The sequence below is a fragment of the Cervus canadensis genome, chromosome 1 (assembly GCF_019320065.1).
Source record: "Cervus canadensis isolate Bull #8, Minnesota chromosome 1, ASM1932006v1, whole genome shotgun sequence".
Taxonomy (NCBI): Eukaryota; Metazoa; Chordata; class Mammalia; order Artiodactyla; family Cervidae; genus Cervus; species Cervus canadensis.
Window position 1 is genome coordinate 114,653,566 of NC_057386.1, and position 14,294 is coordinate 114,667,859.

Here is a 14,294-nt window from a genome sequence, read left to right on the forward strand (position 1 = left end):
TCTCAAGTTAAGGAAGCAGGGCGAATTGGGCTGAGAGCTCCCTAGTGGGAGCGGAGCTGACCTTAGGAGCCCACTGGTATAGGCGCTGTCTGTCCAAGGTGGTCACCGCGCCCCTGCATGCAGAGGTTTGCATCTGGATGTTAATAATGGTCGCTGAGAACTAGAACTGGCATTCAGACTCTTGCGGTTTTACCATCAAATTAGGGGAGCCCTACTTCCCCTGGTGGCTCAGTGGTAAAGAATCCACCTGCCAATGCAGGAATTGTGGGTTCGATCCCTGGGTTGGGAAGATTCCCTGGAGGCGGAAATTACAACCCACTCCAGCATTCTTGCCTGGGAAATCCCATGGACAGAGGAGCCTGGTGGGCTACATTCCATGGGGTCCCAACAAGTCGGATACAACTTACCAACTAAACAACAACACTGCACACAGACCCAACAGAAGGATGATATAGGGAAGTGGGAAAGCTGGAGGCCAAATACCCAGGCAGGAGGGAATTTCCAGCTTCTCTGATCCTCAGTCTTGGTGCTCACATGGGCCTGGGGTTTTCATTTACGTCTTAATTTTTCACAGCGACGCATACACGTCCATGTTCGGAACCCATCACTCCAGCCAGAGTGAAGTTAACGGACACCCAGGACATCTAAGAAAACCTGAGCTGAGAATCCATTTAAAAAAAAAAAAAAATCCTTTAAATGCATTCACCTCGGTCACCTTGTAGCACGAGCCTTGACTTTAACTAGCATTTGAGTAAACCTTCTGTCAATAGCTTACATGGTCCACAGAGTGCCCCAGACACGCTTAAGGTCAAATTCCAGACGTTAAATGCAATGTCACAGCAGAAACAGCCTGATTTGGTCATCCCAAGAGCCCTGCCCTCTTTTTCTCTCCCTCTCCCACCAAGTCACACCTCTCCCCTGTCTTTTCCCCTGTATGCTTGTCATCACAACTGGCTGGTTTTCTCAAGACCAAAGGCACAACATTCAGTGAACTTGTCCAGAATAGGATAAGAGGTGTGTAAGAAGTAGGCACTCAACTCAAAGGAGCTTGGTCAGGCATCAGAAAGCCAAAATGACAAGGGGGCACCAAATTCACTGATGATTTGCATAAGCCAAATATCAAACTTTTGTCTTCCACCCACTTTTTTTTTGCGGGAGGGGGAAAAAAGGAACACAGAAGGCCTTGTCAAGGGTCACCCCAGGAGGAAGGTAAGTCCCCCCTGCCAAGAAATAACACATTTTTATAATTCATACAATTTCTTTCAATATGTCTTTAAAAAAATCATCCCTTGCTTTCACATGATTCAATCATCAAATAAATACATACTTCTGCCTACATTTTCATGGTCTTCCAAATACTGAGATTTTTAAACTTGCCTCTTTGAATTCAGTTTTTTGTTTGGCAGTGGGTGGTTTCTCTTTCTCTCTTTCTTTGGGGAGGAAGTGGGTGGGCTGCAGCGTAGAGCAGTAAGTCTGGAACAAGAGACACACCTGAATTCTAACCCAAGCTCTGCCCTGACTAGCTGGCCTGATCTTCAAGGTAACACTTTTATATTTTATTGTTCTCATCAGTACAGGGGGAACAAAACCACCGACAGGACCCCAAGGTTGTTAGAAGTGGAGGAGATAATGCTCATAAAAATGCACTGTGCCTGACACCCAATAGGTCCCCAACAAAGTCACTGCATTTCCTCTATTTTGCTTCATTTTACCTTTGCCTGCTAGAAAAGATACTGAAACGAGAGTCATTCCCAGACACAACCCTTGAAGCAGAAAGGCCCTTTGGGGAAAGGGTATCTCCTTAGTGCATTTCTAGGAACCCAAATTTGCACCAAAAAAAAAAAAGATTAGTCTTTACAGACACAACCAATGACTCTTCTAATAAAAAGAACAGCGAGTCAAAATTGAGGCCCCTTCCCCAGTGAAGTTAGTGACCAGAGCACCCACTACTTTTAATGTGAATTTGGGATTCCAGGCTCTCTCCTTTACTGTCTCACTTTGTCCCCACATTTCGCCCCTCCCCTTCCTTCTTTCCTTGGACTTTCTTAATACTGAACAGCTTTTCATGTTCACTGCAAACAAAAGGCGCTAATGACAGTGATGGGGCTGTCATCACTGACCTGCTGGATCCTGTCGCTAAACACCAAGGCCAGCCTGTAATCATTACGGACGAACAGAGAAAACAAATAAAAAATAGCAACCCATTTGTTCTCAGCCAATAAGGCTCCCTTGCAAATAAGCACGCTTCCCGCCCTCCCACTCCCTGAGATGATTTCAATGACTCGGGGTTCATGCTGCTTGTGATAATTGATAAAACTCCAGAGTTCCTGCAAGGTTCATAATGTTCTCTTTTTCTCTTTTCTATGGCTTCCCAAGATAAGAGGAGGTGGTGCTGAGATGGATGCATTAAATTTATGCTCCCCGGGGTTAATTTTGATAACAGCTTCAAGGGACAAAAGCTAACTAAAGAACTAACTCATATTTGTTTTAGATTCTACACTTTACTGGGGCTTCCTACTCACAGTGAGAATCCCCGGATTATAAAAACTGAGGAGGGAGGGTTGTTCTGTAAAACCAATCATGGACACAGGAAAAAAAAGTCAACTTTAAGATTCCAATTAGAAGATTTTTGAGGGGGAAGGGATAAATTAGGAATTTGGGCTTAACATAGACACAGTACTATATATGAAACAGATAATCAACAAGGACCTACTGGATAGCACAGGGGACTCAATAATCTGTAAAAACTTGTATGGGAAAAGAATCTGAAAGAATGGATACATGTATACGTATAACTGAATCACTTTCCTATACACCTGAAACTAACACAACATTATAAATCAACTGTAATGTAACATAAAATTTAAATTAAAAAAAAAGAAAGGTTTTGGGGACCGGCAGAATGTGCCTGTGCTTAATTCATTAATATCAGTGTTTCATCCAATCCCTGCTAAGAGAGAGGGTTTTTTTGGCAAGTGATCCCCTATATATGAGCTTCCCTGGTGGTTCAGCAGGAAAGAATCCGCCTGCAATGCAGGAGATGTACGTTCAATCCCTGGGTCAGGAAGATCCTCTGGAGAAGGAAATGGTGACCCACTCCAGAATTCTTGCCTGGGAAATCCAGGGACAGAGGAGCCTGGCGGGCTACAATCCATGGGGTCGCAAAAGAGTCAAACACGACTTACCAACTAAACAATAACAACAACAATCCCTAAATATAGTTGCTTCTTAGAAAAAGTGCACAGCACTGGGGTTTGGACGGGCTTATTTCCAAACATCTCATTCTGTAAAGCGTGCGGGTGTTTGCAGCCACGCCAGGGCCACTGTCCCGATTCACCTGTCACTGAGATCACAGTTCTGTGCGTTGTCACATGCATCGCAGCAACTGCTTTTCATGCTGTCTTAACAGCAAAGCTTCACAAACTAACAGAGGTTCTACATAGCACTTCATTCCTTCAAAGAACTACAGAAAGGTCTAATACCAAACTTCGGTTCACAAACCAAATCACAATTTGGTTCACAAGCTGAAATTACATTCAATACAGAAGGACCCTTAAATAAATGGGGGGAAACACACTTCTCTGCAGGGCGGAGCGGAGGGGCGGGGAGGTCGGTCAATCCCTCTCTGTAGAGAAGCTCTGGAGCGATGCGGTTCAGAATCTGGGCTCAGGAGCCAGGTGACCCGGATTGGAACTCCCGGGGCCAGTACTTCTAAGTTGTGTGATCTTAGACAAGCTGCTTAACCTCTTTGAGCCTTGGCACTCTCAGTGGTATTAATAAGACTGCTGTGAGAACCATGTTGTAATATGAAAAACACTTACAACAGTGTCAAAAAAAAAAAAAAGTTATCATTCTTATTATCCCCATCATCAGCAGAGTATCTCTACAACGGCACAGCATGGTGGAAAGTGACCAGTCCCAGGAATGGAAAAGCAATGTCGGACATGACCCTCTGGCTTTAGCACTGCTGACTTACTGTAAGCAAGTTGTTCAGCTTTTTAACTCTCACTGTCCACTGCTGCCTAATGAAGGGGCTGAATGAGCTGCTCCCCGAGGCCCCGTCAAATTGTAAAATTCCCTGGCTTTACTTAATCCTACAGTGAAACCCTTTGCATGGTGAAGAATACTCACACCTCTCAAAAACCATCTTGTATCAGGACAGACCTAGAGCGTTAGCAATCACTGGTGGCACGGTGTGCGGGGGAGGTGAGCAATCGATCCGTCAGCAGGTTTCCAGAAGAGAAACTTTTCCTCCAGCACCTGCAGTCAGCACACTGACCTTGCTTAATAAACACATATTGGATGGCTGGCTGGCTGGATGATAGGATGGATGGATGGATAGACGGATGGATGGATGGATGGATGGATGGATGGATGGATGGATGGATGGATGGATGGATGGATGGATGGATGGCATAAAAGATTACAGGTTCTTTGCCTCAAGAACTTTCTATCAGAGAAAATCTAAAGGTGAGGGGGAGGATATGCTACTGAAAACCATAACTGCCTACTAAAGAGGGAGCTCCCTGGTAGAGGACAAGCCCTGCCCAAGCAATTCCAGGGCACCCTGAAGGATGAAAAGCCCTGCTCCCAGTCACCCTGGACTGGGAGCAGGGCTCCCAGTCAGTTCAGGCTCTGAAACAGTTCAAGCAGGTGTCACCCAGGAGGACTCGAGACAGAAGGGTCAGATCAGCTGAGCCTGAATGGGAAATCCTGAGAGAAAGGAGGAGAAGCAGGAGAAGTAGCCCAGAGAGGTCAGCAAGACAAGATTAGACATGGCCTGGGAGCCACAGAGGGGAGCTGAAGCTATCTGAGTGGCAGTGGGAAGTCAGCAGAAGGTTTCAAATAGAAGAGTAACAACATCAGAGGTGCCTGTGTAATAAGAGTCTGCTGGCTGGATATACAGGACAGGTTAACGAGAGGGGATCCTGGAGCCATCTAGGGTAGCAATCCAGGAGGTCTGGATGCCGGTGGCTGCAGTAGGCAGACCAGCACATCACACGCAGAGGTGCACAGGTGTGTTACAACACAGAAGGGAGCTACCCACGGTGATCTGCAGCAGTAAGAATGAAAGGAAAGTCCTCCTTGCGTTCCTTCTGGAACCTCCAGCACAAGTCTTTTATTCCTCATCCAGAAGATGCCCACAGTCTGCCAACTATTCATCCTACTTCCACACCCTACCTCCTTCAATCCATCTGACGCCTCCCTGCTCCTACTCAAGAGCCTTCAGCAGCTCCCCACTGTCCACCAAATCATCTTCAGAGTCCTCCATCAACACTTCCATGCTCTCCTTTCTATTTCTGCCTGATTCCTGCCACATTAGTTCACGCTTTCACTCATTCAACAAATGTTTACTGAGTACCTTCAGTGTGGTAGGCTGAGACACAGAATCACTCCCAGGAGGTTTCTAGGTACGCTGAAACGCTCTTCCAAATAAGCTACTTTGACTATGTAAAATAGGAATTATAATAGCTAACAATTATTAAGCACTTATGTGTGCCAATTATCACACTGAACACTTTGTGTAACTATCTCATTAAATCTTCCCCAAATGGTCAAGATGAAGATGGCTGGTCTCCGTCAAGTCACCTGCAAAACAAGTATCGATACAATAACTAAATCAATAGGACATGAGCCCAGGCAGTCTAAGCCCAGAGTTTGGGCCCCTGATTCCTGTCTTCTAAATGTCCCGATACTCTAAGTCATGAGGCTGCTGGGTCAAACAAGATAACATAGCACACAACTTTCCTGGTGGTCCAGTGGTTAAGGATCTGCAGGGGACACAAGTTAGATCCCCGGTCCAGAAAGATTCCACATGCTGCGGGGCAACTAAGCCCGTGCATCACAACTACAGAAGCCCGCATCCTACAGCCTGTGCTCTGCAATAAGAGAAGCTATCGCAGTAAACAGCCCCTGCATCGCAACGAAGAGTGGCCCCTGCTGGCTGCAGCAAGAGAAAACCGGCCGGCAGCAATGAAGACCCAGCACAGCTATAAAAAAATATTTTTTAAGAAGATAGCATAGCACATGTTCAAGTGTGTAGTAAGCTATAAAAATCCCATTAAAATGCTCTTTCCAAGTCACTTCCTGCTATTCACTGAGCCCAGATCACTCTGGCCAAACTAAGTCTAGGTTCAAAGGTTTTTCCTCCTGGTCCCTTTGCCCGGAACACTCTCCTTCAAGGTCTTTTCTTGGTCTCCCACCACTCAGTTCTCTGTTCAAATACCACCCCTGGCATCTCTTTGAGAGAGACTCCACTTAGTCACCTCGGAGCAGTGAGCAAAGCTGTCAGGGAGTCTTTCCTGGGTCTCCTTTAATTTCCCAAGCCCTTTTCTCCTTTCTTCCCCTCTTTTCGCTCTTCCTCTCCCCTCCTCCCATCTCCTCCTGCCCCTTGAGCCCTTCAGGCACAAATGCCCCCTTTCCACTTCTCCATGTTCTCCTCCCTTGTCAAAAGAGGCTCTCAGGGAAAGATTTCCTATCAGTCATTTACACGCTAGTATGAATTTGTCAGGAAGTCAACTTTCCCCCAAATGTCTGCATTTCTAAGCCATCTGATTATAAAATAACAGGCTCTGCTCTTCTTAAAAAAAATTTTATCTACCAGGATTATTTTGTGTGTGTACATGTGATATATCAAGGGTAGGAGGGTTTTCTACCCCAGGAATCATTCAGCTGACCTTACTGGACTAGTGATTTCAGGGTGGTGGTACAGTTGAGAGGAAAGAGGCTGGATACTGATGGAATTCTCCATGTGACCTTACTTCTAACATTACTTGCATGATCTTAGACTAAGCAACTTCCCCTCTCTGAATTTCCATCATCTCTTCTGGAATTGAGGGTAACTAGTTGGCTCACTGGGTAAAGAATCCACCTGCAGTGCAGGAGACTCAGGTCCAATCCCTGGGTCGGGAAGACCCCCTGGAGGAGGGCATGGCAATCCACTCCAGTATTCTTACCTGGAGAATCGCATGGGCAGAGGAGCCTGGCAGGCTACAGTCCTTGGGTCGCAAAGAGTCAGACATGATGGAAGCAACTGAGCATGCAGGCATTGCAAAGATGACTGCGAGGATTAAACAAAATAAGAAGACACACAGTAAGGACTCCACGGGACTGAATGAGTGACGTCCCCTCCCCTGCAGTCAGGTCTGATGGACCCCGTGCCTAGAGTCGCCAACACCTACGCACCCTCCCAGGGCCCCCACCATACAACACTGTTTCCGGAAAGAACGGAGCATGGAATTTGGCAGGAGACCACAAAAAGTCCTGGAATCCTGACCACTCTTAGGTCTAGAATACTCTCCTTCAGAGAATCACATTCTCAGGGCCAGTTTTAAGCATTTAAGACTTAACTGAGGATTGGAACTACTCCAGCCCCAAAGCCTGTGACTATGACCAGCCAATGTCACCCCCGCCAGGCCAGTCATAACCCTCGTTGTCAGCATCACCAAAGCTGACCCCTCTGAGAGCAGACACTAGTCCCCTAGAGCAGTGGTCCTGGACCTTTCTGGCACCAGAGACTGGTTTGGTGGAGGTCATTTTTTCCAGGGATGGGGTGAGGGACCTGGTTTCAGGATGATCCAAGGGCATTACATTTACTGTGCACTTCATTTCTATTATTATTATATCAGCTCCACCTGAGACCATCAGGCTTTAGATCCCAGAGGCTGGGGACCCCTGCCCTGTAGGAAACCATGATCCAGCCACCATAAACCTCAGAGCTAAAGTGGTAATTATCAGAAGATGAGGAAAGCTCTTCTCGTAGTCTCTGGGAAATGAAGTAAAGTCTCAGAATAAAAAAAACACATTAAAAACATTACGTGATCTCCATTCATTCATCTGTTCATAGATTTCTTTACTCTATCAATCATTTATTTGGCAAATCTTTATTGGGGTCACTGGACGATAGTGGAAGCCAGGTAATACTCTCTACCTTCACAGAATAACATTGGCACACGGGGACTCTGTCAGCAGCTCACTGAAATCCTGCTATGTGCCAGAAGGATATAGGTATCTGAGAGTCAGACCTCACAGTCAGGTGTGGATCCAGGAGGGCTTCTCTGAGGAGGTGACATTTAAGCTGAGAATCAAAGGATGGGCAGAAAAGGAAAGAGCAATGGCTCTTCCCCGGTGGAGGATGCAGCCTGGGGAAAGGCCCCGAGCAGAAGGAACATGGATGGAGAACAAGGGCGGTGAGGTGAGGCCTGAGACAGGGCAGAAGTCAGAGCTTCCAGGGCCATGGAGCGCACATTCTGTCCTGACAGTAATGGAGAGTCATGTACAGAGTCAAATAGGGATCTGACATCCTAAAGGAGATCAGTCTTGAATATTTACTGGAAGGACTGAGGCTGAAGCTGAAACTCCAATAAGTTGGCCACCTGATGCAAAGAACTGACTCACTTGAAAAGACCCTGATGCTGGGGACGATTGAAGGCAGGAGGAGAAGGGGACGACAGAGAATGAGATGGTTGGATGGCATCACTGACTCAATGGACATGAGTCTGAGTAAACTCTGGGAGTCGGTGACAGACAGGGAGGCCTGGCATGCTGGAGTCCATGGGGTCGCAAAGAGTGGGATATGACTGAGTGACTGAACTGAACTGACAATGATCGCCTGACCACGTGAATGAGAGCTCTGGCAGCTCTGTGGAGAATGACGTTCCCCTTCTGTCAACATGGTCCCCAAAAAAGGCATGTGGGGTGGGGGTGGTGGGAAAGGTGTGGAGGTGAGGGTGAGGGGAGAGACTGGGTTTTTTGGAGGACTTTTCTTATAAACCGCTTTAAACAAGAATGGGAAGGAAGCTTCCCTGGTGGTCCAGTGGTTAAGACTTCTGCCTTCCAAGGCAGCAGACTTGGGTTCAATCCCTGGTTAGAGGAGCTGAGATCCCGCATGCCCCTTGGCAAAAAGAACAAAACATAAAACATAAACAATATTATAACAAATTCAATAAAGACTTTTAAAATGGTCCACATAAAAAAAATCTTATTTTTAAAAACAAAAAAGGGGAATGAACAGCAACCCACTCCAGTATTCTTGCCTGGGAAATCCCATGAACAGAGGAACCTGGTGGGCTGCAGTCCATGGGATCCCAAAGAGTTTGACATGACTGAGTGACTAAAGGCACAAAATTCAACACTCAGACACAGAGGCTGTTTTGTGGGGTTTCCTGTGTTTTGTTTCATCGTTGCAAATCTTACTGATGACTTAGTCAACTAAATGGTCGGGCTGCAAGAATCTGACCACTAAGCCAGTGGGCAACTGGAAACAGAAAATGAAAACAGAATGAGAGGGAGCAAACAGATGACAGTTCCATCCATCCAAGCCTTCGTGTTTCTAAACAAATAAGAAAGACGAGCAACATCAGGCCCAAGTGTTTGCACGCTTGAGGACATGAAGAGACGTGTCCGTTTTACCTCCTTCTCCAAAGCGCACCAGTGTGTGCTATGCGATGCCGCACACAAATGGCAACTTGTGGGGCTGAGCAGCTAGGGACCGAGGTTCTGTGGGGTCACTGCCGGATCTGGGTGCCAGAGCGCTGACAGCGTCTGACCTCTCCCTTGGGCTGGACCACTGTTGTTGCCCCATCAGTGCAGCTGCCATCTGTGTGGACGCCCAGCCTGTGATCAAGACATTTCTCCAGCGGAGCCCTTGCTCAAGAAGTGTTGCCACAACTAACAGCCCACTTGGGAGTCTTGGCGACTATTCTGATCACAATCAGAACCCAACAGAGCTGTCAGAGAGAAAGTGATTTCCCAGGACTGTGTGGGGTCACAGTCCCGACATCATGGGATGTTTGACTCCAAAAGCCTTCATCTGCTGGTCATGAGTTGCAGGACTTCAGCACCTCCACAGGGAGGTTTCTTTCCCCTCTGGGCTGTCTGTTACCAGCACTTAAACTGGAAAAGATCTGTTGGTAGATTAAGTTAGATTTCTGTATCACATTCTGTATCTCCATGCAGACACAAGGCCTCTGGGTCAGTTATTGCTATGCAGCAATAATACACATTTGTTAAGCATCTCAAAGACCCTGCAGGTCAGGACTCTGGTTATGGCTTAACGGGGTCCTCTGATCCTGATCTCACAGGGCTGCTATCGTGTGTCAAGTGTCACCTGGGGCTGTGGGCTCATCTGAGGCTCAACAGTGGAAGGCTATGCTCCACATTCACATGGGTGCTGTGAACATTTCCAACAGTTCCTAATGGCCTGCTGGATTTAGGGCCTTGGATTCTTGCAGACTGTTGACCATAGGCCACCCTCGGCTCCCAGAAGCTGCACTCAGATCCATGCTACACAGGCCTCCCCAACACAGCCTCATATTTCATTGTTTCAGAGGTGCATGCGAGTATGTGTGTGTGATGTGTGCGTACTAGGCTGCTAGATAAAACGTACTTCATACTGTGAGCCATGATCACAGCCTTTGAAAAATCCCTGAGCCAGACACTGTATACACAAGCCCCCCAGTCACTGCAAAGGTAAGTTAATAAGCTGACCTCACTCGACTTGTAATATTGAGTCTCTGAACCAGGGACCCATCCCTGACACAATTCATGGTTGCCCCCACCAAGATACAAGGGCCCCACATGAGGTTCTGATAATGACCCTCACTCTGCCCACTTTAATGGAGAAATGGAAATTGTAACCACAATGATCAATGCAAATTATTTTAGATGAAGACACTCCCAGACCTTTTGGGTGGACAATCAGCATTTCAGAGAACAGGCTTTCAGAGTCTGGCCCTTTGAGAGATGGGTCACTCCTAAGAGGCTCCATTACAGGCCAAAATGAGTGTTATGTGATTTAGAGCAAGGCACTTAACCTCCCCGGGCTTCTGCTTTTTCAATGATGAAACAAGGAGTAAGTGGGGCTGGAAGGGAATAAGGGAGACAGAACTTACTTTTTTTAAATATTAATTATTTCTGTGTTGCTATATTTCCAAGAAGGTGTTACTTTTGTAACTTTAAAATACAAGAATTTTTTTTTCATTAAACTTTTAAATTTTGTACAGGGCTATAGCCGATTAGATGTGATAGTTTCAGGCGGACAGTGAAGGGACTCGGCCATACATATACATGCATCCATTCTCCCACAAACTCTTCTCCCATTCAGGGTGTCACATGGCACTGAGCACAGGTCCATGTTCTATACAGGAGGGCCTTGCTGGTTATTTATCTTATTGTATTTTTTTTTTTTTGGTTACCCATTTTCAATACAGCAGCGCATACATGTCCATCCCAAACTCTCTAACTGTCCCTTCTCCCCATCCTCCCCCTCTGGAAACCATTTAAATACAAGATTTAAAATTAACATAGAAGGAGAGAGTTGGCCTAGACTGTGATTTCTCAACACTAGAAACTCACATTCCCCTTTAATAAAGTGGAAAGTACATGTGCTCTGGCCAACTCTGCAGACTTTGTTCTTTCCCATGTCAATTTCAGGCCAGACTCAGATCACCTACAAGGAAGGGCGGGGCGGGGGGCGGGCTTGGTATAGGGAGGAAGGAAAAGGAAAAGAAAGCAAAGTCAGTGGAGTGTGGATTTCACTGAAGACTTGGTGGCGATGCAGACGGATGAATTTTATCATACATCACACAGCAGAAGTGCCCAGATACCATCTTGGGATGCATCTGCTCTTTGTCTCTGTTCCTTGAGCACAGGGACTGTGTCTCTATTTTCCATCCCATCCCACTCCTACGGACTATTCCATTAGCAGCTTCGCTGTGCTGGGAACCACGATGGCCAGACTGCCTTTCTACACGTGCTTCCGGGTTAGAGGTGCTAAAAAGTGACGTTGTGTAAGACCAGGGAGACCCAGGTGACGCAGCAGCCAGTGTGTCCTTCCTCTCTGCTGCCCTCCGTCCCGGCTCTCCCCGACCCCACTGATCAGCAAGGGTGTTCAGCCCGTTTCTGGACTCTCAGCTGCGAAGTCACACAGGCGGCAGCCACAGACCTCTATGGACTTCCGTGGACTTCTTCATCAGTCCCTTTCATGGGATCCCCGTGTCAGCCAGACACACCAAGCTGCTAGCATTCGCTTCCTCCTCAGCTCCCATTTATGAAACTCTTCTTCCCCCAGCTCCTTCCTCATCCCTGTATGTTCTGATTCCTGTAACGCCGACCTTAGTTCACAGCACCACGTGGTCCCGCCTCCTGACTGGCCCCTCAAGACACACCAGGGTCTGGCCTCACAGACAGGAAGCATAAAATGGGGTGGAGAACTCCATGAAAAGCCAAACCCTGACGGATCTTAAAATCTGGACAGGGGCTTCCATGGTGGTCTAGTGGCTAACACTTCGCCTTCCAATGCAGGAGGCATGGGTTCAATCCCTGGCCAGGGAACTAAGAGCCTGCATGACTCGAGGCCAAAAGAACAAAACACAGAACAGAAACAATGGTGTAAAAAAATGCAACAAAGACTTTTAAAGTGGTCTGCACCAAAAAAAAAAAAAAAATCTTTAAAAAAAATTTTGGATAAGGTGTGTGGACTGAATCCTGAGGGCACCAGGGAGCCATAGAATATGACACACAGGCTGTGGCATGACTATATTTTTGTTTTCAAAACAAAGTGCTATGAAGAGAATAGATTAGTGGGGAGCCACAGAGACTTTCAGGAGACAGTGAAAGGGCCACCACACATGTCCCCAAATATTTGTTTGTCTCGATATAGATGGAGTGGTTGTTCAATGAAAGTTAAACTTTAATCGTGGCATGAAAGGTGATAAATCACTTGTCAAGCAAATATTTACTATTCCGGGGCTACGGCTCCTCAGTGATAGGTGGATGGTCACCTCTTTTTCCATCCGAGGTCTAGATCGTAAGAACTCTCTAAAATAGCAACAGCATGCATCAGGTCAGCAAATGAACCAGAAAAGATGGATGAGTTACACTGAGATGACAGGCGAGAGGGGACAGTTTAAACAATAGCCATGTGGCAGTACCAGGGACCATGTTTGCAGAGGCTGGTTCGTTGACAACAGTAAGAAAAGGCTCCAAAAATGAACACTGGGAGGAGATGAAAGAAAAAGAAAATTCTAATCTCCCTTGCCATCCAACCATTGCCGTTTCAGCTCAGTTCCAACATTCGTATTTCTATTCAGTTCACTGAGAACAGACTGTGTGCACATCAATTTTCTGAGCAGTTTTCTGAGGCTACAACTCAATATGGCATTACCTTTCTGAGAATTCAGCCTTAAAACAATCACCTGCATTTTTCCTCATCCACTAGGAAAAGAGAAAAAAAAAAAGAAACATGAAGAAGAGAAAGGTGGGTTTTGACTGTATATTCAGTTCTCAGTTTTTTAAAAAAGATATAGCTGCCTTGAGTGTCATTCTTTTGAATTCCTGCTTTGAGGTTTACATTCAATAACAACATTTGGTGGAGAAGGGCCTCCCGAAAACCTATAAGGACATGTGAATCTGAGCTGGCAGCAGACAGAGGAGGTGGGGGAAGTTACCCCACAGCCCGGAGAAAAGTCATTTTCATTTCTTCTGAAATTAAGGGAACTATCTTTATTCCCACCTCATAATAAGGAAGTGGAAAGAAATGATAATGCTGAACTGCAATGGCCCAGGGTGTCCTTTTGTTTCCCCAAGTGGATCCTCTCAGATTGCAGCTTGGAGGAGAGGCTCTTGTGGGTGATAAAGGCTTGGAGAGAGCACAGACCCCGAAATATCAGGCAGAAATTAAATGATGGGCTTCCCTGGTTGCTCAGCAGTAAAGAACCCGCCAGCCAATAAGGGAGATGCAGGTTTGATCCCTGGGTCGGGAAGATTCCCTGGAGAAGGAAATGGAAACCCGCTCCAATATTCTTGCCTGGGAAATCCCAAGGACAGAAGAGCCTGGTGGGCTACAGTCCATGGGGTCGCAAAGAGTCGGACACGACTTACTGACTAAACGACACCAACAATTAAGTGATACATGCTATGACGTTGCTAATGTCAGTTCTACTATATTCTGGACAAGGATGCTTCTCTTCTCTCTCACACACACACATTCACACTCACACCATTCCTTTGTCTTCATTTTACTTTAAAAAAAATATTCATTTGGCTGCACTGGGTCTCAGTTGTGGCACCAGGGATCTTCAATCATGATTGCAGCAGGTAGGATCTTTCAGTTGCGGCATGTGGGATCTAGTTTCCTGGCCAGGGATTGAACTCAGGCCCCCTGCATTGGGAGCATGGAGTTTTAGCCCCTGGACCGCCATGGAAGTCCCACACACCATTCCTTTTAGAAATACTCTATGAATAAACTTGAATAACCGTCACCAAGCGGCAGCCCTCCCCCACTCCCTTTCACA